General features: G+C 39.7%; 1 protein-coding gene across 1 annotated transcript in view; it reads left to right on the top strand.

Annotated features, from left to right (window-relative positions):
* The window catches only part of LOC142371299 (protein shisa-8), a 111,527-nt gene that overhangs the window by 57,468 nt on the left and 26,142 nt on the right, over positions 1-27,917 (top strand). The window lies entirely within an intron of this gene.

Genomic DNA, 27,917 nt, shown 5'->3' with positions numbered 1-27,917 from the left:
TGTGTGTGTATGTTCATACAAGCTTGAAAACAGGCACTCTTGCATGCGTGTACTGTACGGTTTGTACATCAGGTGGCCAACTGGTCTCCTAATCCAGTTCCACTCTGACTGACTGCAGCTCAGTTTGCTGCGATATCAGTTCACATTCTTATCAGCACCTAACTGTGTGTGCATGTTAACCCGAAGTGAATCATCCTGACTTCACTGGCCTTGTGTTGGCGACTGTGGCATTTGATCAGCCTTCAACTTCCGGCCTCGTAGAAGCACACTGAAGAGTAATGCGTTTTATGGGATCACAGGAACGCGTAGAAACAGACTTGGCAGCTGTATTGCATAAACAAAATGGAGAGCACACGATGCAGAGCTGTATGCTTTGATGTGAACGAAGGCTAACCCCGTGGCTGAGTGTCGAAGCCAGTGCAGACGATCAATTACTGGAGTTACTGTGAATATATTTATAGTTCGAGCACATTGAAATTTTATATCTTGAATGAAGCAAACCTTTTGAACCCACATTTAACTCACATGAGCTATTACAAAAACTATTGAGTATATTTATATGACTCTTCCTCAAGAGTCGTGGACTAAATTTTGTAACTGTTATGACGTTGCTAGTCCCCAGACATTCTGTCAAGTGTAGACGAGCTGTAGCACCAATATCAGTTTAAAATATGAGTGCATCCAGTGCTTTTGATATGGCAAGAAACCCACGAAACTGTTCACATTTTGATCAGCCCCAGTTGTGTGTGTGTCATAGTATACAGCACTGCAACTCAAGAAAACAAATGCAAACAAACCAAGAAATGATTTGAATTAAATGGACAATGCTTGGACCTAAAAAAAAAAAGGATTCAAAAGCTGTACAGTAGCTTTAGGAAAAGGCGATGATGCATTGCAGTGTGCAACCAACATAGCATGCTAACGCTAAAGTACTTATTACCCATTAAGAATGACGTCGTTTCCCTCGCTACCTGAGCTGCAAATAGAGGGTTCAAGGATTTTATTGGTCGTTTTAGGATTCTTCAAATGAAAATCGATTCAAATTGGAAAATCGATTGTGTTTATCCCAGCCCAACTATACAACTAAGAGTTAAGGGCGGCACAGTTTTTCATCGAAGTTGTATGTTCGTGTCATGAAGAGAGATATCAGCTGTGACACGTACCTGGAGATATCCTGAACATATTCAGGTTTGAAATGCATTAGCAGCTGTCTGGCCCGAGAGACTCTTCTATACATTAAACACCATATAGTGGGTGAGCGTGGTTTGGTCTGTCACCTTTTTGTATCCTGAAAAACATTTCCTCTGTCCTCTGTGCTATTTGTCTGGTCAAGTTGATGAAGCTGTTTTCTTACTTTGCAGTGCTATCGTCTGCTTGTGTGTGTTTTCTTGGGCGTTGCAGTGCAATGAGCTTTCTCACCCACCACAACAATAAATATGCAGAACATACATTATATTTGCTCAATGTAACATTTTTATTGGCATGTTGACACAAGCATTTAGCTCAAAGAACAGCCTCACAAAATCCCCAGCACGACTGTAGAATCTTGCTATTTGAAACTGTGTTTTAGAGCACTAACTTTGAGCTGTTACTATACATGCACACTTTATTTGGTCTTCTCCTATTGAGAGGCATTGATTGAACCAGCATGTTCTCACTTTTTCAATCCCAGGTCCATTGCAGGGTTAAAGCTGTCTCAGGTTGGCTGCAGCTCAGGATGTAAAGTGTCAAAGTGTTCCTCACTTGCAAGTCTCTTTGGATAAAAGCATCTGATGATTGAATACGATCTAACGGCTAACTTTGCAGAAAAGTTATAGCCTACATTTTAGTGTGTTTATGGTGTTTGCTTGGGTTTTAGTAACTCGGGGGACTTTTTCTGCTCACATCAGTCGACTGTAGTGCTTATTCAAATGGAGATTTAGTTGGATTCTAAACATTATTTACAGTCACATAAAACTGAAAAGGAAATGTCTAACTCTCATTTGGCAGTATTTAACTCAGACCGATGCAGAAAAAGCCTTTTGCATACTTCTGGTTTGCTATATTAGCAATCGCCGCATCATTCATCTCTATGTTTCTCTATTTATGCTTAATCCCCTCCCAGTCTTGGTGTGCAACCTCCTTCCAGTTTACCCTTCTTTGATTGTTGCAATCCCTCGTGCCTTCTTTCCTGCTTCTCCCTCTGGGATTTAGGTCTTTCTTTTGACCTTCATATGTGATTTGCAATAATCTGCTGTTGTTTGATTCAGAGAGGGGTAATCTCAGTCGGCACGTCCCACGTGTTTTTTCCACCTTCACCAGTGAAAACTGACTTCATCACCCGCTACTAGCTGTAAGTGTAGTGAGACGATAAAAAAAAAAAACTCTCCAAATATAGTACTTTTTTTCTGAGTCACGTACAGCATTTGCCTGACCTGTGGACTTTGCGAGGAGGACTCTTAATGCCCTTCTTGACAATAGTGGTTTTCAGTTTTCAGTCTGACTTATCTAGCGTGATTAAAAATTGAAACTGAAGTCCCACCAGAGATACAGAAGGATTAAGATGTCCACACTGATTGTTGAGGGTAGTGTAAATCTGGTGTAAATCAGGCTAATAAACCAACGATGCCTCAGTAGCTTTACCCTCCCACTACAGTATCTCTAATCCTCATCTCAGTCTTCTACTTTTCAGATCTCTTTTTCATTAGCTCCCAGTTTTCTCTGATCTTCTGTCTTCTTTTTCATTTTCTGTCACTTTTTGTCCCCTTTGCCTTCATCATCCCCTCTCCCCTCTGCATGTCTCTCTTTCTGCACTCTCTAAATCATAGCCTGGGCTGAGATGTATTATCCCTTATCTTGTGACTGAACTCAGTCACCCAGAAATGATCTCAGAGCTGCAATAAACAGACTTGATGTCACTTGTGCTCAGAAACAAACTTTAGGGGTTGCAGGGCAGCGAGGCAAGACTTGTGAGACCCAGAGAGAAACAAAGATACATGTACAAAAGGGAATATTAAATAATAATCCTGAAAAATAGATTTGAAGCTTGAATGGAGAAAAGAAAAATCTGAATAGCGATGGCTTGGACATCAACTGTCTCTTTTCATCACAGTTCTACAATAATTCTTCTGCCACCCCTTTTCAAAGTCAACCAACTCACAGAGGGAAAACATCCAGAACAAGCTTATTAATAAGCGCAGAGCAGTGACAGATTACAGCTGCAGTGAACGCCAAAACAATTACATGAGACTAGCAAACAACAACACAGTTGGATGGGAAGAAAGCAAAGGCACGGGGTGACAAAAATGCAAACAGCACTTTGACTGAGGGACCAAGAGAGAAACAGGCTTACATCGTATAGGATACCGTTGGGTGGGGGTCTTTTTTATCCAGTCTCTGTCACACACAAGGCTTCTCATGACATTGATAGAGTTGGGCAATATCATATTTGTGCTAACTATTACGTCTACTTACTAACCACTCCTCGAACTTTGAATCTAAACTCTTAAACTTAAATTCTACCCCATGCCTCATCCTGATTGGTGATGCAATTCTTCTGATTGGCTGACTTCTGTGCTTCTAAAAGGTTTCTAAAATGTTGACCACTTGACCACTGACCAGAAGCTTTGTGCCATTGCTGTGGCTGATAACTACCAAGTTCATGTTCTGTGTGCAGGAGCTCGTCTATTTTTAACAAAGCCTCGTTTTTTTTTTAGGAAAAAACACATTTTAATGATGTCTCTGGGACATTCTGCTGTGGTTCCGGTGGAATCATACATATTTTCCTGAGAAGAAGCTGTCAGATCCGGTAGCCTGTCACAGCCAAAATGAGATGCAGCTGTCTCTGGTATCCACAGAGACAAATATTTTTTTGGTCTATTTATTTATTGCAGTTTTATAGATAATAAAATATTTAGATAATGTAGCTGATGGGTGTACCCTTATACAGTATAACCTTACTGTATTCCTACAGCGTAGCAGGGTTTTTACTTTAGTTTTTTTTCTTCTTCTCATTAGCGACACCTAGTGTTTGGGAAGAAGAGTGTAGTGAGTCCAATTCTCTAATATGGTTGTAGGTGGCACTTGAGTAGATCATGGTCAAATTTGAACAACCACTTTAGGTTTGAATAAGATTGCCATAGGCATGCATGTTTGGTTAATTGGTGTCTCTAAGTTAGAGTGAGTGTGAGTGTGGCTGGTTCATCTCATTAGTCTCTGTATGGCCCTTTGATGGACTGGCGACCTGTCCAGGGTGTACCCCGCCTGTTGCCCTATGGCATCTGAGATAGGCTCCAGCTTGAATTTTTCTTTTTTATTACTGATTGGTCTGAAAGGTTTTGCTCGTGCTAAGTATTACCGCTCCACCTCGTCTTTTTGCGACACAGGCCCAAGTGTCATCTCGAGTTACCGAATTGAGTTCCGGGTCTTAGCTTAGCTTGCGGTGGAAAGTTGAGAATAGTCAAATTTTTCAAGCCAAAGCACATATGCCACCCAATCAAATTGCTCTTATGCTAGAATGATTGCTACTAAAATTTAAAATGTCAAGCCCACTCTCGTTGAGCATTAACGCATCGTATTCAAGGGATACCTGCCTCACTACTTGGACAACACTTTGGCTTCCAAGAAAAGGTTTTCATTGAGTCAGTTTGGCGCTTTGAGCTACATGTTAACGTAGACATGTTAACATGACCGCAATGGCAGTGGTAACATAGTGGTATAAATAGCATGTATGTCTAATGCTTAACATCGCTATCTTAGATTAGCATTTTAGCATGCTAATATTTGCTAATTAGCACTAACCAAAAAGTAATTTTTTTCAATATTCTTGAAAATTTAACAGTTTCACATAAAACCACCATTGTCATATTACAGACGGGTATAGCTGATACAGCTGGATATCTTACAATATAGATAAATAGTAAATAACACTAATCAAATAGTTATTTGTTATCAATTGTACTGAAGAGCCCTGCTTGATGTGGAGGGGAAAAGCCAATGGTCACTGAGACGGGGAAGAATTTGATCTCAAGTACGCTTATAACAGTGCAAATTTACAGACGTTCCTGACATTCATGCATTATGCTGACTTTCATAGTTAGAGAAGAACCTATCTTACGGCCTATCATAGTGTGAAGTAGGCATGAATGTTGTAATCATCAGATTAAAAAATGGACAGAAATTGTCTGAGTGGTGGTTTTGGAAGCTTTTAAGCCTCTGACAGGCAGTTCATACTGACAAATTACCGTAAAGTGGCATCTTTATGGTGGCACTATTGGAACAAAGTCAGTGGGATATGAACTCTAGTGTACCATCACTGTGTTTTTCAAAATGTCATGCTAATTTTAAGTACAGAAATCTCTGTGTTCTCTGCTTTTATGTAGAGTAAAATTAATACACTCAGTCGCTTGCAGCTGGTGCAGAGGACATAGCACACATATGGGGCCGCAGAGTATCCCGAGGCACATCTATGTTTACGCAACAGCAGGAAGAGTGAAGATGCTTGTATTTGTGAGTATATGAGTCTGCTTGTGTGTATTTACATTGATCCGGCATGGTGCGGATTTTCTCTTTGTCATTTGAAGGACACAAGAGCCCGCTTTGCGGCTTCGCGAGCCAAGCAATCGTGACATCCCAACTACATAAACACACACACACACAGCCGTGGTATGCATTGTGGATAGTATGCAAGGATGATTAATAAACTGCAGCTGGACAGAAACAAATGAAGGCACAAATCGGCAAGACCCTGTCAATCTGTGCTACCTTGATCTGCAGTTAATTGAGCACATTAGTGTGTTTGTTGTGCGTTGTGTCAAATGAAGCTGAGGCAAGCGTTGTTATGTCTGTCATTTCCGGCCTCCAGCCATCCCAAGGGTCAACAATTATGGATTGACACATTTTTACACATTTGACCTTAAAATTTGTGTTAGTCAGAGAGCTGAAGCATTCACAGTGTGATTAAAAATGGTAGTGTGGACAATAATTTTTATTTTCTTATCTGTGTGTCGTTCCAAAATATATAACACCACCATGCTTTCCCTTGATTTTATAGCAGTAGAAAGTACTCTCTAAAGTGACAAAAAACCAGTATATTTTCTTGGGTTTAAGGTGTGGAATAAAATAATTTTTAAACCTTGAGGTTGAAAAAAATTGTTCGAATCTTTCAGTGTTTGCAACGTCTGTTAACTGTGCATACATGAAAAGGCACTTTGCACTTTATTATAGGCAAGAAGAGGGTGGCTTTTTAACGCGTAAGGAGCAGTGAGCAGCAAGCCAGATCAAAGGGAGAATTTCTGTGGTTGTGAAGAGAGTGTGAATGTGTGTGTGTGTGTGTGTGTGTGTGTCAGTGTCAGTATACTGTATATGTGTCTGTTGAATAGAGATATAAGCTGCTGCCAGGCCTCTAACTGAGGTGCAGTGTGTGGCTATACATTAAATGGCAAGGATTAGCCATGACTGCTACAGGCTCACCAACAGTGTTATGGAGCGACTGAGAAGGATCTGGCTCATTTTAGCTTCATTATTCCGTTATAATGAGGCATAACCTCCCTTAAAGAGGACTAGATGGCTTCCTGATGAATGTATTAGGCCAAAGGTAGCACTGGTGCTAAATACCATGAGGAGAATTGACACAGACAGGAAATGTGCCTGCAAGACAGTACATTTATAGTAAGCCAACCTGCAGTGTGTTCCACTTATGGTTCTTATGATGCAATAGCATATCATTTTCCCGTCTATGTGTACCTGACTTATTACTGAAATCAATATAAAGATTTGACAGTTCAACATAGCACCAATTCATACTTTTGCAATATAAAGCAAAAAATACTATGCATGTCCAGTGTATTTGTATATATATATACATATGTGTGTGTGTGTGTGTGTGTGTGTGAGATTTACAATTATTTTCAGTGTTTCTTCCAAACCTTCTTGTTCCCATCCACACACTAATACCTAAAGAAATTAGGAATGTAACATCACAACCACAAAGCAGTTTCAGACTCATTTCATGGCCTCAGTGAAGGAAAACTGGAAGATCCAAAGGGCTCTCAAATCTCAAGCTCTGACCTTGAGACTCATGCAGTAAAAAGAGGAAACTAACACCACCGAGCGTTGCCAACTTGGCGATTTTGTTGCCAGATTTAGCTTCTTTTCAGACACCTTCAGCTTTTTTTTTTTCTATTCTTCTCCCGAACAAAGACAATTGACTTTTAGGACAAACTTATCCAGTACTGCCCCACGAGTGCAAGGTCTCTCCCCTCTTGCAGGAACACCTCTCTCTGCTTCTACACTGCAGACAAAAGAAGTAAAAAAATATATAGATATATCTGGATTTTATTATAACAGAGTAACAGTCTTGAAACGCTTTAACGGTTGCCATGGGTTGATATGTGGCCCCAATGGGTGGCTTTTCGATCATAATTTCAGTGCCATTTCACCAATTGACAAAAGAAACTGAAACATTTGAACAAGCAGTTTTATTGAGAACTCTGCTGTATTGTTTTACACTATGTGAGCAGAGACTGTAGAAGAGAAGTAAACATGTTAGCAGCTGACACAAAGCAAAAGGCAATTTAAAAAAAAATTGGATGCTGTGCTGCTGGAATGATTTCCGACGGTGATTCTGGCCCTTTTTTTTTTTTTTTTTTTTTTTTTTTTTTTTTTTACATCGGTCATGATGCATAATCATGACCTTTGCAGTGGGAAAACTGTTTTGCATGTAGGAGCAACTGATAAAGCTTTCCAAAGCACAAGTAATAACCCCAATACATATAAGATGAAAAGGGAGCATCTAGGATGCAGGATAGGGACTGAAGGTAAAGAAAAGGAAGAGGAAGTTCATCACATTTGATCCTTTTATCATCACAGGAAATGTGAGATCGCTGACAGATAAATGGATGAGCCTGGAGACCTGAAGAGATTGAATCATAGATTAATGTGCTATATCATCTTCTGAAATAAGCTCAGGGTAGTTTATCAAGGTGCATCTGTCAAATAAAAAATATATTCATGTTAATTCCCTCCCTTCTCGTGAAAACATTTGGAGAGAAAAAACACAGCAATATTTGCAGTTGATTGTACACATTTTACATATTCTACTGCTAAATTTGGTAAGATTATGCAATTTGAAAAATTGTAAGAATTTGTCACTATTACAGAGAGTCATGTCAATTAATCTTGTTAGAAAAATGATTGATTTAAACTTTTAGTTAGAATAGTTTCCATTTTTTGAGTCTTTTAGACTATGTTTCAGAGCCAGCACCAAGTAGCCGTCACCATCAGTAGGATTGCACATAAAGGCTCCCCTGCATTGGTTTCTCTGTTGACATTGGACGACTGCATCCTTCTTTTATATACAGTATAGTCTATGACAGCTTAGCCGTCACTGGGGATGTTTTAATTGAAATGTGATACGCAACTCTGCTTAGAAATATCATCCAACTGTGGAAATTACACATAATTCAACTCAAACCCATATGTTAAATGCAGCATATTTCTTTTGATTTCCAGTTGCTTGGTATTTGTTTGTACAGTAGATTCAAACAGACATTTGTGTAAGATGTGCGCGAGTTTCTCTGACCATTCGTAAATCTTTTGTCTTTTTCATTTGTCGAACGCGTGCCAAACATTTGTGACCATTTAATAATAATTTCTGTCCACATGAGTGAGCAGCAACACATTGTCTGACTTGAAGGGTCAGGGTATACAGGGGAGACTGACCGAACACCGTTCATTGTAGCGTGAACAGAGAAGTAGAGCTGTATTCAGAGCTAACCAGGCATGAGAGACTACCACAGGACTCCATTTCCAAAGGTTAGATAGGAAGTGAGGGGCAACTGGACTTGTGTTGATGCAGGACTAGCAACTGCCCTAAGAAATGCTCTTCACGGATATGTGCTGCATTTGTGGGGATTTGAAACCACACAACCTCAGCCCTACTGTTTACAGTTATAGTTTATGTCAACTTTGAATATCTTAAGCTCTGAATACAGCACAAATGTTAATGGGCCAATGTGTTTAATGCCATTGCGGACCTGTCCAGTCAGGTTTGCTCACATTTCAACTTTCAATTTTTTGATTGTCTATAAACCTAAATTTTGTGGATATCCAGTTATGTGAAGAAGAAAGTATCATTTCACTTTAAAGGTTTTACTTATCAGGACATAATACAAAAAATTCAAAAATCTAATTACAATTAGATCATTACAACCTCAGATGAACAACACATGACAAATGTCTTATTAATTTAAGTGTGTACAAAACTACGTAGACCCTCACTGTTTCTATAGCAATTAAGAGGTAATATGCAGCCAGGTGCTGCTAATCAAATGCACCTAATCAATTGATCATCAGCAGGTGTGAGCACCTGTTTAAAAGGAGATGTTTTTGTCAATTTGCTGCTCTGGAGCATTCAAGTGTGTGCTAACACAACGCCAAGGAAGAAATACACCAGCAATGATCTTAGAGAAGCAATTGTGTGTTATAAAGTCATTTCCAAATAAATTTGAGTCCATCAGGCATCATGAAAGATTATTTACAAGTGGAAAACATTTAAGACAGTTGTCAATTTTCCCAGGAGTGGATGTCCCTGCATGTTCACTCCAAGGTCAGGCTGTTCAGAGAAACTGGAGAAAAACAAACCCCAAGAGCTACTTTACAGATTCCTGCAGAAGATTTTCTCTTTCTTCCTTGCAGTTATTAAATCAACCGTGAACTCCTCTGTATACAAAAGTATGCCGGAGTCAAATGTGAGGCCATCTGTCTGACTTTTAAAGCTCGGCTGAAATTGGGTCATGCCGCAATAATCTCCAAAAACAGCACCAAATCTACAATAAAATGTCTGAAGAAGAGAGGAATCAATGTGTTGCAATGAACCATTTAAGTCCAGGTCTCAACCTGACTCAAATGCTGTGGTGGGACATTAAGAGAGCTGTGCATCAATAAATGCCTGCAAACCTCAATAAACCGTCTTATTGCTGCTGGAGGGGGTTTTACAAGCTGTTGAATCCTGGAGTTTTCTTTGTCTTCCACACACTGCTTCTGCATTTCGGCTTAGCTTTTGTTCTCTAACGATACAGCGTAATATGTAAGTTGTTGTGCTGAATCTGTGGTTGTATTTTCCTGATTTCAATCACCTGGTAACAGACTGGAAAATTCAATTCATTTGAGATTCATTTGCAATTGATTGCAATTAACTGCACAGCAATCAGTCACAATTAGAATATTTTAATCACATGACGGCCCTAATCATTGATCAGTAAAAGTAGATTAGAACAGTGGAAAACTATAACACATTTGGGTTCGGGTAGGAAAACACATCTTCAGCATCTGTGAAGGTTATTTAATTTTTTTTCCCTTGTTTACATTACTCCATTACTGTCTCTGGTAATCCCAATCCAGACTTGATGTGTGTACCTTTTCCATTTGAGGCTTTGCCTCTCAGACACACTGAACTGGTATGGTTCCTCCCGACCACTGAGATCCACAGTTACTGCCCTGCTATCTGTTCCCAGATCACCATTTCTTCTTTGTGAGAGCCTTTGACAACGTGTGATACATTTATCACACGTTTTTGTTGTTGTTTTTGTTTTGTCAACATGCATCTGACTCCAGCTTGCCTGATCCCTTCCTGTGAAGAAAAGTACTTCTTTTTTTTGGGGGGGGGGGGGTGACGTGACTTTATTTTAGTTTTCCTCATTTACTTTTGCTCAGTTCTTGAATGATTTCTTCTTTCCAGCAATGTGCAGCTCTTCATTCAAGCAAATGTTTCATTTCGCCATGTGCACAAAAGTAATTTGTGTCAACAATTTGCACAGTAGCTAATCCAAACTGATGGGTTGATTCTCAGTGACTGAACAGTTTTTCAATTAGCAATTAGATGAAAAATAATCTAGTCACCACAAACACACAAGCAAGCCTGCACAATAATACTGTTTTTTTTTTTCTCCCAATTTGGTGGCTTTGGTCGGTTTCCTAACGCAGAAACTCATTTCCGAAAGACAAAAGTCTGCCTTGTTTTGATTAAGACAGGATGGTGATAGAGCTCTGTATGACAGCTGTGCTTTCTGGTATTTATCACTCTGACCGTAGGCTGATCTGCCAATGTGCCGTCACGGCGGTTAATTCCTTTGCTCTGCCATCCCACGTAGTCTGTGCATGTGCTGTCATGTTCACTCTCCGCTGGTGAAAATCTCCTCTAATCGACCAGCCATCTTGTACAAGCTCAATCTCATGATCACGAGCTTAAAGAAGATGCCAGACGAATGAAAACCTTGTCTCTCAACTTTGTTTGACTCAGTTTTGTAGCTGTGAAGCATTTTTGACCAAAAACAAACAATTATAGGAAGATTAAAGGTGTAAGATACTCAGAAGACGTGTAGGCAGATCTATGCAAATGCAACCAATAACAAGTAATAGAGAAAGGATCTCTCTTTAATAAAAATGTTTTCCTCTGAAGGTACCTCCCACTGTGAGCTTAAATTGATATGGTCATCACTAAAGAAGCAGTGGCTCAACTGGGCCCTGCGTGGCATCTGTTAGTGTGTGTGTGTGTGTGTGTGTGTGTGCTTATCTTAGCGAAGCCAAATGGTGCTGTAATATATCTGATTGAAATCAGTCTCGGAATGAAAAGCCAGAGCTCCTAGAAAGCAGCATGAGAGTTCTTGGCATATATACACACACACACACACACACACTCACACTCACAAGCTTGTTTTTCTATCATTGTGGGGATTCACCATTGACATAAAGCTTACGCTTGCCGCTTACCCTAATGCTTACCATCACATCTGAATGTCTAACCCTGACCCTTGACTGGAATCTAACCACAACCCATAAAACCAAGTTTTGACTCTCAGAAATCCCTTTAAACATGTGGGGCCCACCATTTAGGTCCCACAAAGCCACAAAGCCATGGCCCCCTTGTTTCTGGAACATATTAGGGTAGCAAAACAAGCACACACGCACAGAGACACATGTTTCTCAATATCTTTGTTGGGGGCATTTAGTAGCCTCTTACCATAACCTTAACTATCACAACCCAATGTCTTCATCTAATCCTTAAACCCAGTCTCAACCCTAAAAGATGACTTAACTTGTGTGGACCACAGTGTGTTCCCCACATTGACAGGAGCTACCTGTGAGAGTGTGTTCTGTCAGGTTTTCGTCCCCGTAATTGGATAAAAACACACACACGCACACACACAAAAGGGAACACAAAGAGCGGCATACACCTCAACAGCCACAAAACTCAAATTCTTCGTCGCACACACGAGCAGACGACACACACTCTCTCCGTTTCTGTCCAGAAAACACACACACACACACACATGCACGAATGCCACATCACATCAAGTCATTTTCAGAGAGCGTGTTTAACCTAATCACACTCAACCATGCGTGATCCTCAGAGGGGGAGTCAGGTCTGTTATGACAGCCGATGTGCTGTGTGACGGCCACGGGCTTTAAAGAGCACCGACCAGCAGCCTGCTTTTAAAACACACACACACACACACACACACACACACACACTCTCCCTTCACCTACACATGACAAAAACCCGTGCAGGATGTCAGCAGAGGTGGACATATGGACCAACAAGGAAGGACGGCAGACAGAAGACTCTCAGGAAACACAGAGTGACTGAATGTACTGTTCATTTCGATATCACTAACCTGCGATGAGACAAACATCAGGGCAGCAGCTACCTACATCCCAACGGATTTGTCCCATTAAAAGTCCCAGAGATTGTTTATCAGTGGTTCCTGGGATTCAGTGTTTACCTGTGGGTAATTACTGTTGGTGAGACTAGAGTCTGCATGAGTAGAATCATGCTCAGGAAGAGTATGATAAATATTAATATGATCAATACTACAAAGCAAGTCAAAAGTCTGGAGTCATAGCATACAAATGTGATACATAAAGTGTGCACAAAGGGAGGATTGCACTGCCTACATTGTGATATATCAAAGTTCATTGGCTCATTGGATAGTCTTACTATTTTCCTAGTTTGATGAAAACTAAGCTAAAAACTAAAACTAATGTTTTGTGAGAATGAGAATGAGACAGTTGGTAAATCTTAATAATGGATTAAAAATGGAGCGCTTGATAAATGAGCAGCAGTGACTGCCGTCATCATCCGTTGATTTCGGTCAATGTATGCAGTTTGATGTATAAAGCAACCTTTAAATTATAAAGTACAATTACACAACAACATGAATTGGGACACTGTGTGAAATGTGAGTGAAGCGAGTTGCAAATCCTCTCAATACTTAATTGAAAATATACAATATATAAAATCTTAAAACCGAGAACTTGATTTTGTTTATTTAATGTTCTCTCATTTTGAATTTGATTACCAGTAATAAGATTTTTAAAAAGTTGGGGAAGCTGCATGTTTATAACTGTGTTGGGTCAACTCTTCTTTAAACAACACTATAAGTGTCTGGAAACATAGAATATCAATTTGTAGTTTTGAAAATAAAATGTTTTCCCATTTTCTGTTTGGTTCGGTTTTCCCCAAACTGTTGATTTAAGCTGTTGAACAGTTCTTTTTTTCCGGTTGTCTTGCTGAAACAAGCAAGACCTTCCCTGAAAATTTCTTGACTATGTTGTTCAGAAACATACATATATTGTTCATTAATGGTATCTACACAGATATTGGCTTTTAAACTGTGTGCAAAATTTGGTTTAAACAGCCAGATCCCCTCTAGATTGGCTAAAGTAGTTTTCATCATTTCTACAAAAGAATCTCTAATTTTGATTCATCAGAACACAGGACAGTTTTCCACTTTGCTTCAAAACATTTTAAAAAGGTCTGACCCACAAAATGCAGCCAGTTTTTTTGTTTTGTTTTGTTTTTTTTATCACATTTATATCTTTTTGATAGATTTATATCTTTTGATAATGATAGTTTTAAGTCGCATTTGGAGAAATAGCAGGACAGTATAACAGCTGTTTTCAGAAGTGTTTCTGAGTCCATGCAGTGGTTTCCACTACAGAAATATACTATATTTTTATATATTTTTGTTGTACCCTTTTAGGTTGCTGATCTGTTGCCCTATAACTTTAACTTTAAGTAGTATTTGTCAAATTGTTGTTGATTACAGCTGCAAATTGAAACCCTACTTTTAAGTCGCTGCTATTGACTAACACTATTGTTAGATTTAATACTTGGCTAACCCTAACCCTGAATTTTCGCAGGTGAAAACTAAACTCTTTAATCTAAAATAATCAGTGAAACTTCTTCGCGTGATATTTGACAAAAAAAAAAATAGCTGTGGTTCAGTTGTCATTTTCAACAAGAAAGACTGTGGATTAGGAATCTTATCATACGGGTTTTTTTTTTTTTCAATTATCTAAACACGTTTTGTCCAAACTGGATTCCATTTAAAAAAAAAAAAAAAAAAAAAGATTTACACTCGTGGTGCAAACCACCCTGAGTTTGTCTGTTCTCGTCCGATCTCTGGAGCTCAGCAGGGTCAGGCTAAGTGGGTACTTGGGATGAAAAACTGCTCGGGATTATCAGGGCCTAAATGCACAAAAGGATGCTTAGATACAAAAACAATGCATACATTTTCTTTTTTTCAAGAGGAAAACTGGTGTATATAAACAAAGAATATGTGGTGAGAATGTGTTTACCTCACGTTTCAATTCAAGCCTCGTATGGAAAGGTGGAAAATGAAAAAGAAAACAAACTGACAACAAAACAGAAAATCTCATACAGCTTGTCAGTATGATAGGGCTTTTTTCATATTTTGTTTCATGTCATAGTCTTAATAATTATGAGTTCTGTAGATAACTGCAGCCAGGTGTAATGCTTGTACGTCAGGATGGCTGCATTGTTGGAAAACTTTGTCAATGGAGTATTATGAAAGCTATGAAAGGAGCAGCGTTCGCGTCAGCTCTGTGTGTGAGCTGATGAGCCCTTTTGCATCTCTGTTGTAAAATCGCCACTTCTTTTTACGTCTGCAAAGTTCTTTGATCTCAGCTTAGATTCAATGTTTCAGGGTTTTATGATTCCAGAACTGAAAACCCCAAATTAAACGGATTTCCCTATCTCCGCTCTTTTTTTCTAAGAAAGTCTCAATTTCACGTTCAGGGGAAATCGTTGCCTCCTCTTTGCTGTTGCTTTCGTTGTCAAGTCCGTTTAGCTGTGGTGCAAACTATGTTTTTACATGAAAGGGATTAATTGAGGGGAATGAATGTCTGCATTCATTCATGGGTAAAGATGAGAGTGGAAGTCAGGTTTGTCCAAGGAAATATAATACTCAGACAATCTGTCGCAAGTCGCATCATTTGTCACATGAGTCTTGCCAGTCAAAGCTCAATCCAACACAAGGCTACCCTTTATTATTCACCAGAACAGAACTTGAGAAGAATCTTACATTTGTCACGACTAAATTAATTCCAATTAAACTAATAACTTGTCATCTTATCTTCAGTCCAATGGGATGTAAAGAGAGTTTATGTTTCTTTGATCTATGTTTAACAAAAGAGGGTTGTAACACCTGATGATGCCAAACCTTCAAGCATATACACGATATTGCCAAAAGTATTCATTCACCCATCCAAATCATTAAATTCAGGCGTTCCAATCACTTCTATCACCACAGGTGTATACATTCAAGCAGCTAGGCATGCAGACTGCTTCTACAAACATTTGTGAAAGAATGGCTCGCTCTCAGGAGCTTAGTGTACTCGAGTACTGAGTATTAGAAATGGAAAACGGAAATGGAAAATGGATACATGGCTTTTTAAATCTGAAGAATACACATGCATATTTGGACCTTTGTGCATACACTTAGTTTTAGTCTGGACGCTACACACCGTTTTATGCATCTGGCCACTGGTGTTGTAAGCTTTGGGACAACCTTGGCTCAGGCGATCAAGTGTGTATGCTCCTTGTGGTGGAGGGAAGTCGGTCATTCAATCTCCAGCATCTGTATGTTTCAAAGTGTCCTTGGGCAGGAAAATGAGCCCCTATTTGAATTTTATTCTTTTAGTATATTGCGCCCAATATGCTCATTGGTGTGAGGTTGCTGATTGATAAGACACACTGTATGAGTGTTTCTGTGAAGGGGTTAATGAGGAGCATATTGCGCCTTGTATATAACCGAGGACCCTTTATGTCTACATATTATTGCATGAATCTTTTTGTCTTTCTTGTCAGGTTGTACAATTCCCGATTGAATTTCTTTTGTGTTTGCATTTTACACAACAAGACAACTTTTTTAATTTAAAAATAAAAGGGGGAAGGGGAGTTGTGGTTTATTAAACCACATAATTAAACTAGTCTTTATCACGCCATCTGAAGCTTGACAAAATGCAAATGTCTGTCCGCGGTTTGGTAGCATGCAACGCTGTCTGTTTGGGCTTTTTGTGGCTTTTATACAGAAAATAGCTTCATGCTGCAGCTTAAAAGAAGAGTGAGCCAAAAACAGCACATTTCTTGGCTTTGAAGCATGAAGCCTGTAATTCCAAAAATATTAATCTAGGACACATTAAATCATAGCAGAGGGGGAAAAAACAACAGAAAGAAACCAGTCGCGCTAAAAGACAGCTAGTGGAGCTAAAACTAATGCTTCTGCAGATTTCTTGTGATTTATGAGCTCTATGAAAGCCTTAAAAACAGAGTTTTTACGACTCGTATATATATGTATTTTTTGCGCCATTTTAATTGAGAGACAGAAAATTCCAACCTATTTTTTATCAGCTTCTCTCAGTTTTTTCACGGACTGATTTTTGTCTCTATACAGAAGTATTGACGAGTTGGGTTCAGCAGAGTCACAGATGCTGAAACTGTTACATCCATCATGGGCTCTAACAGAAACAGAGCTCCACGGTATGCATGTGCATCTGCGTATGTCACACAAGGTGAAACTCACTATAACAAAGCCATATAGCATTGTCAGTATACTCCTGTGTAAGTGACAGAAATTGTTATGTTATATCTGTATATATATTACATATTAAGCCAGTGGCAGATGGAGAGATATTTAGTATCTCAGTATATAGTGCTTTCTGTTGCTGTCATAGATACACAGTTAAGTATCAATTGAACTACATTTTTACATTAATTAAGGCCACATTGGATGTCATTCAAAACTCTTCAAACCCTTTGACTGTCATTTTTCAGTCATTCCACCATATGCCACAACACACTCCTGCAGTTTGCACATCTGCAACCCAAGGACGAATCACTGTAATCACTGTATTTGGCTTCTACATCTGGATGCTTTTATAGTTATTAGCTATTTCACCACCGTTCTACATTCACACCTGAATCCTTCATACACGTAAAAGTTGGCAGTTTCTCTGTTTTGCGATGCTCATTATTCACGAACACCCTTGAATCCCGGTGTCTACACGAGGAAGGGGTGAGTCCTTTAATGAAAACTACCACGGAAGAGGTGACATCATTATTTCATGACTGCACCCATTACTGATCAGCCATCCGCTCTAAAGTGTGCTTACAGCAATCTAACTGCTGCTGTCATCCTGCGTGCTGTTATCAATCATTAGGCTGTTTGTTGGCTCCGGGGACAGAGATCGTTTAACCGTGCTCTAAGCAGAGGCTGCAGTGCTCATGATATCGTCCCCAGTGTTATTTCAGTCAAGGTAGAAACTCAAGCTAATTAAGTTATAGATTCTCTTAGTTTCATAAAGACAAAGTGGTGCGCGGTTACGTGCGTCCATCATAGAAGGCATCATTTGAAAAATATAAAAGTGGATATAACGGAAACCTCCCCATCGATCTGAAAAAATTGGTTTTATTAAAACCAATAGCACAGCACCAATAATATTCATCCCTATGCATCAGTGCACTGGTAGAGGAATCACTTTGATGCTTCAAGTAGTGAAACACAACTATGTAAAAAATACTCCCAAGGAAAAAAAAGCTTTTCTTCTCCTTGAATTTGACTTCATCAAAATTATTTTTCCATTTTGAAGTGTGAAAAAAAATCATCTGAAGTGCATACAAGAGACAGCATAACTCCACACTGTAGTTTCCCTGCAGAGCAAAACACAACAACGGAAAAAAACAAAACAACTGTCTTGTTGTTATTGTGTTGGTTTCATTGCTGCGTCTTCTAAAACATAATGTTTTTTTTATTGTAAATTTTGTTTGATTGTTCATTTATTTATTCTATCAAATACTTATCTATTTCTAATTTACCGATGTAAGCATGGGGGTGTGTAACTCAGGGCTACCATAATAACCAGTCCATTATATATTCTCCCCCTATTTTTTATGTATTTATATAAAGTATAAAAACCTTGAAATTGTACTCTCCTCGCAGTGAATGCAGCCGTCTCTTCTTACTCTTCTTACTCTTCTTACTCTTACTGCTGCATTGCTTAAAATATAAGACTTAGAAAAAAAATACTCACCCACTGCAATGGCTAATTTTCAAACCAGCACTTTCCCCTTTTAGGAGAATTGAAACGCCAGCGTCGCGTTGTTATTGGCCGGCTGCAGAAAGTATTTCATGTTAGTTCGGCCTTTCTGCGGACACAAAATCAATGTCTTCAAGCGCTTCACTCAGGAAAAAGAAATGGCCATGTTCATTCAAGAGTGGTCATATACTTTTATCTTTTCCCAGAAAGCAAACCGAATCCTGTAATTGTTGCACTAAGTCGTTGCAGTCGCACAGAGGGAAACAGCGCCATGGCTGATAGGACACTAAGACGGTGGATCTGTTACCTTTTTATAACCACTCTATACTCAATGAGCACTGAGGCATTCCTGCTCATTGCATGCATGAGAGGAAGGAGCAGGAAAGGAAATAGATATTTGATAAGTCAGTAAAAAAACGATTACAAAGAGGCAAGAGATGGCACAGTGGGGAGTTTAAAAGTTGCTAAAGGTGAAAGACAGATAGCATAAAGATAGAGGGAAAAAAAAGGATGGAGAAAAATGGTAAAATAATGAGATAATCGGAAAGACAGAGAGAGCAGACCAACAGAGACAACAGTTCCCTGGTGACATGTATGACGCTATTGATCTTAGCTTGTTGCTTGGAGAGAGTTCCTCTGAGATCAGGCTGAGCGCTGACACAACCATCACAATGCATTATGGTGGGGGATCAAGCAGAGGCCAGCGTTGGCCACCAAGCATAAGCTGACGCCTGAGGGGGAGGAGGGAGGAGAATAGGAGAGGGAATGGGAGAGAAAAAGACAAGGAGAGAACACACTCTGCTCAACAGAATTTTCAATCACGGGCTGTCGTCTGGTGTGGCGTCTCAATCGTTCACCGTCACGGAGCGGAGGGAGAACTGACGGCGGAGGAGGAGGATGTGAGGGTGGCAAACATGAGAGGGGATGAAAATTAGCGAGAGGGAGGAAGTCAAAAGATGCCAAAAATATTTTAATGCGTACCTGTGTGTGTACAAAGCATATGTCTGTGTGCGTGTGTGACAGATGGAGGCAATAGGGTGACGGTGAGGTGCGAAACATGATGGGACTCTGGGAGTGAGATTTCACAGAGGAAGTGAAAAGAATGAGGGAGAAGCAAATGAGATGGCTGAGCAGGCTGGAGAGGAATCCAACCAGGAACGGCATATTTATACATCGTAATAAAACCTGTTTAAACCACTCAATTTCCTGTTCTTTTATTTGGTGCATTTTCCTTCTGTTTTGCGCTGTCACTATCTTCATCCCACTACCCAGCGTGTCAAATGCTGCTGGACAGGTTACATGTGCTGGCTGCTGACAGAGAGAAATGTCAAGCATAGTAAAAGCGCTGACGTATTTGACTGCGTGTTTGTGCTATAATAAACTTGTGTGTGTCAGTGCGGTAAAATCAAGGCGTGGGTCTCACATTATGATATCTTTGGAGTGTTATATGGTTTCCATGTAGTCCTTAATTCGTCTTTTTACAACGTGCCGTCTGACTGACATTCTGTGGCTCTTAGCTCTATGAGGATTAGGAGGGCATTACAATTATCTTTAGAGTTTGAATATGAGCAAAAGCGGAGATAAGTTGGCAACAGGCAGGACTTCTCAGTTAGTTTTTGGCATCGCATTTAGTCTTTGCAATACGTATAGTCACAAATAACGCATGTATCAGTGTCCGCCTGAGCTTAGCGCAGCCATGCGGCCCAGTGTGAGTGTGTTTTATAAGACACCCTCAGGTGGTACGCTTCACCCGCCCTGTCTCCATCAATAACACGCTGAATCACGTGTTGCAAATGTCAGAGTCCTGACCTTGGCATATGAAGTCACAAGTCTTACTTACTGACATTCAGGGATGTTTTGGAAGCAGCCCTGAACGGTAAACGCCAGTAAATTAAAGAGGTTAGCCATCGATCTTGAGAACAGTGGGAAAAGTCAGGACAGTGAGAACACAGCTAAAGTCACTTCACCCTTTAATTGTTTTGGAGGAGCTGATCTTAGCAATGAAAATTAGCTGTGTGAGTGTGGTTCAGTGTGGAGGCTAAGACAGCACAAGTTTTGTTATTCGGTTTGGGTTAGGGGTTAGGGTCCATTTAGATGTTATTCTTCCTTTTATGTTTTTTTAATGTTTGGTATGCCTTTCATCACAAGTCTACATACAAGCTCTTCTACATTTCCTGGTCAGCTGCTACAGTTGCTTTTAAGCAAACTCGCTGTTAACAATGTTTGTCGCATGATTCAAGAATCGTGTCAGCCACATTAACAAATACTATGGTAAGCATGCTAGCCATGCAAGTGTTTACGTATGCTAGCAAAACGATACCACCATCTGCGTTTGCATTAATCACAATTTTCTTTCTATTTCTTCATTAGGTTTCAAACAAGGATTAAGTGACAGGGAAGATAACTATTAGGGCTCAATGCAGCTGATCAGTTAGGAAAAAGCCTCAAAGTGTGAATGTAAGGGTAAGTGGATAAGAGTTTGTGTTCATCAATTTAGGTTTCTCTGAACCACAGCTAAAGACTTTTATATGATACTCCAACATATCAAATATCAAGTTTTTGGCTGTGGCTCGAGAAATAATGGCATGCCAAAAACCGAGCCAAGCTAAATTTGATTATGAAAATAGGTATGATAATACAGGAAGCTTTGCACAGAAGCCCACAGCCATATTAAGCTGTGCTGCTCCCAGTTTGTGAGCAAGTCTCTAGCTGTGTTTTTCCAGATAGGAGAAGTCAAAAAGTCTGCCGTGACGAAGGTAACATGATATCTTAAAATGGAAAGAACTGTGATTAGAAGTTTAAGTAATGAACATTTGATCACATTTTTATTTCAAAAGTCACCGTCACAAGCATTGGTTTAACAGTGTAGCTCAAAGGCTCCTCACACCCACACAAATGTTTTCAATTGCGGACTAATTGGAGCTCTAATCAAGTATGAATTGTGTGGATTATTGCAGGGGATTACATGTGTTACTAAACCCTATTTGGTAGTGTACCAAACAGAAAACAGGCCATCAAAATCATCAGAGAGATTTAATTATAGACATCTTTTATTTGAAAGAATGAAAGTATTAAGGTTAAATACCACACCGCTCACTGTCCAACTTTTTGGCATCGTCCTCGCAAAACTGTCAAAGCGGCGGACACTTTGACCTATCGCAGAAGGAAAAGCACAGGTGGAATTAAAGATATTAGACTTTGGCTGAATTCCAAACAGATGTGAAAGTGTCAGCACATATGTTACCACTATAATAATGACAATGTCTATTTTATATTCAAGGCTGTGTGCATAATAGCTCCCTTTTCACTAAGTAGTGATCGCTTTTGAACCTTTCCCATTTCTATTTAAGTGTGAAATCCATCATCTACACCTCTGTTTTCCAATTCTGCTCTTCACAGGCATTAATACCAAATATACAACGAATGCAAGCATTAGGGTAATTACAGATGTGTGTAGTCATAGACGTGTATAGAGCTATGCAGCAACATTCCCACAGCAGCCAGAAACTGGCAAAAAGCGGCACACTAAAACTAAAGCGGGTTTTATCTGCTGACATGGTCTCACACACCAGATTTTGTCAAACAGCTGCTAGTCTGTTTTCTCAGTTTCTTTAAGGTGTGTGATGCGCAGTTGTTGCTGTTTTTTTAAAAGTTGCATTCCTTTTTTCAGTGGCTGCTCAAGTTGCCTTCAGAGTAATGTTATTCTAGAGATTTAAGCATTTGTCACTGAACCTCTGCTGGCTAATATGCTTTCATCAGTGGGCGACAATGATCAGGTAAACTAGGAAATGCACTAAAAACATGTTAGTTTTCATCACAGTTTTATTTTGAGTACTTTAATGGGTGGTAATAGAATAAAAAAATGCAAAGATGTGCGTGTAAGGTCCCTGGCAATGATTATCAATCGTAAAAATTAAAGAGAGTTTCAATTATGACTTGAGGCATGGACATCATGAGTGAAAAACAGTATTTTTCTTCCATCAGGTTTTCAATTTACTTGTACAGCAGCTGACATATCGGCTTTCTGGATTGACCTTTTTTACCCTCCAATTTCCACCATTAACTTTTTATCGGACCGAGATCCAGACAGTTCGCTGGTCATGTCACCGAGTTGATATGTCTTTCCTGAAGAAAAGTTAGAACACTCTTTGGTCTGTGGCAAGATGCATTATCATGCTGAAAAATGAGCTCAGCATCACCAAACCTCCCTATTGTGTCAGTGTCCACCTGTGCATTTACTATAAAAGCAATGACTTCAGGTAGTCATCTTTATATGTTTAAGGGGACCTGCACCAAACAAAGGTTCCAGCATCAGTTTCTTGTCTTGTGCTGACTGGTGATACATCATTTTCATCCAATCATCCATTGTCCATGACTGCTGCTCTTTAGCCCACTTTAGACAATTGTTTTCTCTTTTTTCGGTGTTAGTGATGGTTTACATTTGGCTCTTCTTGTTTCCTTCAGGTTTCTTATATTGTTTAGAAGTTTTGTGCCCTGATGCTTTGAAATTTTTCTTGGTTGACCTGTGTATTTCCCTTTAACAACCTTCCCATTTTGTTTGGACTCGCTCCATATTTCAGACTAAACTGACTGAGAACAACCAACTCAGACTCATTTGCATATTTAGATTTGTGCTGACTTGTTTTAGAAATGCAGGTAACAAGGTCTAAACCAGTGTTCAGCTATTTTTGTCTTTTAAACAAAAGAAAAAAGCCGAGAGGACATCACCAACTGTGGTAATTCCATCCATCTTAACACTGGTTGTTTCTGCTCAGACGGCCATGATACAGTACGCATGTTCCAGTACTGCCTTGTACACTTTATAAGGCTATGTACCATAGACCGACGATATATCAGACAAGCTTACAAAAAGGTGAAAAACCAGCACATTCTGGGACTGTGAACTTCAAAACTTCAAAAGGTGAACTATGATGACGAACAAGTTTGTAAACTGAATTTTGACATACTTCTGCTGATGTATTAACTTGCACAGGACAAGCTATTGGTAATTTCATTGTATTTACATGCATTGACATTCAGCACTGAAAATTAAAATGCTTTAAAAAAAAAAAGCTTAATTTATCTATCTATACAGTATACCACTGCATGTCAAAATGCTGTCGCTAAAAATAAATTAGTCTGTATTTCACATGGCTTGCCAGACACCTAATGGCCAGTGGAATTGATTAATGGAATTAGTACACCTGCATTTTTTGTAGCTGTGACATATACATCTGCCATGAAAATGTTTTATTGTTCCTTGATTTGGAAACAAAGAGTGAACGCTTAGCACATTCTTAGTGGCATTTCAATACAGCTCTCTATCACAGTTACATCTGCAAGATTGGCTTGAGCTGCCTAATCGACCCGTTATGGATTCACAGCTCTAATGAAACAGTGGTACTTATTTCATTTGAACAATGGAATCATAAAATCCAACTGAAGTGTTTCATTGAGAGTGGAGGAACTTGGTCCATTTAATAAATTTGTAATGTCATTCAGAGAGATAAGGGCAAACCATCTGTAATATTTTTAGTGCGGACACTGGGGATATGTAATTATTGAAAGCCAGACTTTTATGTCCTCTCAGCCAGTCTTTTTTAACCTACGTAGGTCTCCATCTCTGCTCTCTAAGGGAGACAGACAGGGGATCCAGCTGCCAGAGTATGACAGATCCACAAATCACTGCCTTTGGGGAGAAAAGAGAGGTGGAGGAGGAAGGTGCAGGATGAGAACTGATGGGCAACATGAGCAGATTAGTAAATAACGGGAGAGAGAACTTATGAACGGTCTGAGGTAAAAAAAAAAAAAATCAGAAGCATTTCAAAGCAGTAGGAGGATAAGTAATGGAGGGAGATCTGAAAGGAGGAATAAAAGGGAAAATAACTAAACTTAAAAACATTCGAAAGAAAGCAGATTGCTTCTCTGCGACACAAGACTGCAGCTGGAAGCAGTGATGTAGTTTTCTCTTCTTTTGTCACCCTCATGTCATCTGTTTCTCTTTCAAAACCATCTGCTCGCTCTGATTCCCTTTCTCTGGTGCTACTCACTCTCTATCCTCTCTCTATCACTCATCCTCGGGTTTCCTCAGGTCTACCAGCACAACTCCATCCCAGGATAAATCATGGTCTTTCTCTCCTTTCCTACCTGATGTAATTTCCTTCCATTGCCACCTCCGATCTTGCCTCTCTTTGTTCCTCCCGCTTTGCAGGGTACATAGCAGTCAATTAACAGTCTGTGCAGGACATGCTAACACCCTTCATCCGGCTCCCAACACTCCAACCCGGCTCCTTCCGATGTGGCCTTTGCAGCACTGACCCATGTTAATCAGGTATCAGTCAGCACATACCAAGATGGAGACACAAATAGGGATGGTGGGGGGTGGGAGTTGAGATTGAAGGTGATCTCAAGGTCAAACACAGGCGTGCACATGTCCATGCATCCCCCCACACATGCAGACATACTCAGTCTTTTCTGAGAGTGGGTCTGCAGAGCATCAATCACCTTTAGACATGGTGGGTGGGTCGGCTAGCAAGCCAAGAGATTCACGCTTTAGAAAGCACAGAGAAGAGCCTGCTCCTGATCCATGAAGACAAAGGCAGAGAGGGAAGGAGGGGTTGAATACGCTTGTGGGGGACCATGAGCGTGCATGTACATACATAGATTTTGTTTATGTTTGTATGCAGTCCTCGCAGGCACACCATGTGACCCAGTGGACTAGCTGTTTGTGTGTGTTGCCTCTAAAGTATCTGGCAGACATGTAAAAGCCGCGGCATGAAAAGAAGTTTGTATTGTGTTGTTTTCTGTTGCGGCTTAAAAAATGTCAAACCAACCAAAGCCATTATGGGCTCTCAAAGAGTCATTTCAGAGATGGTTCTGTCAGCTTTTTGCTCTGACCTGCCAGGAAAACATTTTGCAAGTTGCACATAGTGATACAATGTCTACATTTCCTATGTAGCTTTTTTTTCCCTATTTTTTACTTTTTGATAAATACATGTTGGTATGAACATTTGTTTGGCATCAAATCCAGCCCTTACATAACCTTCCCTTTCTTCATAAATCCTCAATAAGGGTCATGTGATAACAGAGGAATTTCCAGTTCATATGATACTGTATGTAAACGTGGGTTTCAGATGTAAAATGGCTACATAATTCTCAGGAGACTGGGGCTGTATGTAAACATAAAACATCTGCGCGCTCTTCTCTACATTTTTCTAAAGTGTCACGTTACTTTAGGTTGAACTAATTTAATAGGAATAGCCGATTATCTTATATTTTGGATCATTGTGCGCCTTTCCAACATCAAGATTGATATTGATTTACAAGGACTGTACAGTAACATTAAGAAATTATAATCCCTTGATGCATCCTTGGGTACACAGCAGACGTAACAAGACATGACATGAAATAATTAAACAAACGAGAGGGCGATGCTTATGTACAGCCGAGGACGAGAACAGCTAGTAACAAATGACTTGGATGAAGGTGAACCAACATTATAGATGGAGCAGATTTAGAGGAACAACTTAATTGTCATTCATAACCTTATTTAAGTAAACTGTTTGCCGTGTTCTCCTGTATTCTTGCTCAGTGCATTGTGTCAATTTTTATTGTTTTCATTATATTGTACTTTATCAAATTTGAAGTCGTAAATGTTTGTTATTCTTTCAAGAATCTTTTTGGTGTGAGGTTAATTTATCTTTGTTCTGAGTTACACCACAAGCAAACGTTATTAACCACTCAGGCGAATATAAATGACTGAAAGGATCCCCAAGTAAATAAGATTAGGTCTCAAAGTCATTAAAAATGAACAGGGCTCTGCACTCAGATGTGGGAGGAATGTCTGCTGAACACCCAGAATAAAAGATCTCAGATCAGTTTAAATGACCCGCACTGATGCATCAAACAGCGCATTTTAACCAAAGCAAACTGCTTAGATGTGAAATCACAAACCCACACAGGTGTTAAATATTTTGTCACCTGCCAGCTTTGGACTAAGTTACCAACACCGTTCAATTTTGGAATTGACATTTTCATGGCTAATATATTCTATTATAATTCAGCCGAGATATCAGCGCAGTTTATGCACACCAGCAGGAGAGGTGTAGACTCAGACTCAGTCTAGCAGTCACAGCTGTATATCGATGTATTCTTTAATCCAAGTTATCTCCAGTAAATGTTTGTAAAAGTACCGGGGGAGAAATGAGGCAGGTGTTGGTGGTAATCCTTAACTCTCTATCACCGTGGCTCTGCACAAAATTAATCCAAAGCCGTCCATGGACTGTAGTCACTTCTGAAACTTAAGTTCTCTGAGTAGAACCACGCATGCAGGCCCTTAACCTCTGCTCTGTGCTGGTGACTTTTCACTTTGACTTTCTGATTGGCCAAGCTGAAGCGTTGCCAGATCTGCAATAGTGCCGCATTTCAGCTTCACTCTTCACACAATGAATCTGTTTTCCGTGCTCTCATGATACCACTGCAATTTAAGGAAACAGCTCAAGTTTTGCAAATTCTGGCCGCCAAGGAAAACAGTTAGCTCACTACTTTCTAGTCCGATGCTAATCCATTGTGGTAGATCTATTTATGAAGTTCCAATGTTAGAGATGGGGTCAGCCTTTGCTTGCCTTTAAACTCGATCCATCTGGTTCATGAAAATGCGATTTTAGACCTGCCCTAAAAATCCTGAACAGGAAATCGATGAGAAAACTGACAGTCCAACAAATTTAGTAACACACAGTTCTTTGCCTTCTAAAATGTTTTAAGCAACTATTGCCAAAGCACACACATCATGTTTCCAATGCAAATCGTTGAATTTTCTTTATATTAAAGTTACTTTTTTTATTTTTATTGATATACATTACTTTATCTGCAGCATTTGCTTTTTTTTTTTTTTTTTTTTTCATTTCATGCTTATCTCATGTTTCATCTTGAAAGTGGGCTGCAATATCATAAAACCACTTCAATTACTTTTTGGTTCATAACTATCCTAGTTTCATTTATGTGCATATGTAAAATGTCTTATTCGGTGCTTTTTCATCGTTCTTGCACTTCCTTCACCCTGTAGGCTAAACAGGACAGAAATAGGATAAATTCTTAGTACGTGGGCCTCCTCTGAGGGTTGCAGCTGTGGAGAATTTAAAAGCTTATTCATATGATTTAGCATTGAGGGAGACGGACGCCATGCACCGTTTTTTTTCCCCCTCACGCTGCCGACATGGCTGTAATTTTAAGAGGCAGTTTTTTTTCCCTACCATTGGTGCATAGTTAATATTCTTGATCAGTCGCCCCTTCCCAAGTGCTGTAATGGGAGCCATTTAGTGAAGGACAATGCTGGCTGCTGAAGTTTTATGATGCTGCATGGAGTCAGTGAGGTGAGTGATTCTAGCACTGCCGACTGGAGAATACGGATGAGGTCATTCCCACTCGTGCACACACAGACAGTACATGCAAGGCTTAGCCGAAGAAAACAAATGGCCTCAGAGGCCCCAGGATATAATATGGCTACATAAAGTATACACACACAGAAATAAGTCTGGAGA

This window comes from Odontesthes bonariensis, chromosome 21 (assembly GCF_027942865.1).
Source record: "Odontesthes bonariensis isolate fOdoBon6 chromosome 21, fOdoBon6.hap1, whole genome shotgun sequence".
NCBI classification, from domain to species: domain Eukaryota; kingdom Metazoa; phylum Chordata; class Actinopteri; order Atheriniformes; family Atherinopsidae; genus Odontesthes; species Odontesthes bonariensis.
This window is presented reverse-complemented; position numbering and strand designations above follow the sequence as displayed.